Raw genomic sequence first — 1,303 nt, 5'->3', positions numbered from 1 at the left:
GATTATTTATTGAGTACCTACTATGTGTCAGACCATATGCTAAGCACTGAGAATACAGAGATATTTTTAAAAAGAGACAGAGTCTTTGTTCTCCTATAGGTAAGAGCAGGGAGGAGGCTTGGGGAAGAAGTAGTCCAATCCTTCCATTTCTAGATGCTGAAATATATGCCCAGAAAAGTGGTGTGACTAGCCCCTGGCCACACATCAGGGCAGGGCAGGGCCAGGACCAAACTCTATTCTATACTGTTCAGTGTTCAGTGACCCTAAGGTCAGGCTGCATCGTGAGGCTGCAGACTGCCCAGGCTACAGTGCAGCCTGTGGCTGGCTGTGCAGTATTAGGCAAAGTGTTACCGCAATAATGCAGATTGGAGCTGCCTGCCGCAGTAGCCAATCCTGAGACAGGGGTGAGGTGAGCAGCAAGAGTTTTATTATATATCGATATATAGGAGACAAAGGGGAATAGATTCCTCAAAAAAAAAACCATCTCCCCCACTGGGGAGATCACTGGAGATCGGCTGAAGGCTTTTATAGGGACAGGATTATGGGTCTTAGAAGTTTGTGTTAGTTCCCCCTTGAAGTGGTCACCTCCCAGATGAGTTGCAGATGAGTTAATCTTTTCTTGGGGGTTATCTAGCGACATCCTGGTTTTCTTGTCCCAAGATGGGTGCTTTGTTCGGTTTGTCATTCCTAGATTGTTATCACTTGTTTTCCACCCTCCAAGGAGGAACACTGGTTAATCTTAAACCTTTTGTAGAGATTGGGACCGGAGGGAAAAACAAGATCATGAGACAATGTGGCGGTTAGCAATGGGGAGTGAATAATAGTGAGCTGGGCCTACGCAGCCTCTTCCAAAAGCATGGCACCTGTCTGAGCCTCATTCTCCCCTTACATGTAAAATGAGGTCAGTAATAATCTAAATGTCACAAGGTTGCCACGAGGCTCAAACACACTAAGGGCACAAAAGTGCATTGTACTGTACAGACTGAGCAGTTTCTACTCCTCCTCAGGGCAAGGCGGCCTTCTGAGTGTTTCTTCTCTACTCAGTAATCTTTACTGAGCACCTCATGAGTGCTCCAGTATTAGTGGTTAAGAGCTTGGCTGCCAACCAAAAGGTTAGAGGTTTGAATCCACCAGCTGCTCCTTGGAAACCCTATGGGGCAGTTCTGTTCTGTCCTATAGGGTCACTATGAGTTGGAATCAACTGGATGGCTACGGGTTTGCTTTGGTTTTGGTTGAAGACCTATGGGACAGAACCCTGCCCACAAAGGGCGTGGCCTGGTTAGAGAACAGCACACCTGGAGAA

Source organism: Trichechus manatus, unplaced genomic scaffold, assembly GCF_000243295.1.
Source record: "Trichechus manatus latirostris isolate Lorelei unplaced genomic scaffold, TriManLat1.0 scaffold00143, whole genome shotgun sequence".
NCBI classification, from domain to species: Eukaryota; Metazoa; Chordata; class Mammalia; order Sirenia; family Trichechidae; genus Trichechus; species Trichechus manatus.
Note: the sequence above shows the minus strand (reverse complement) of the source record.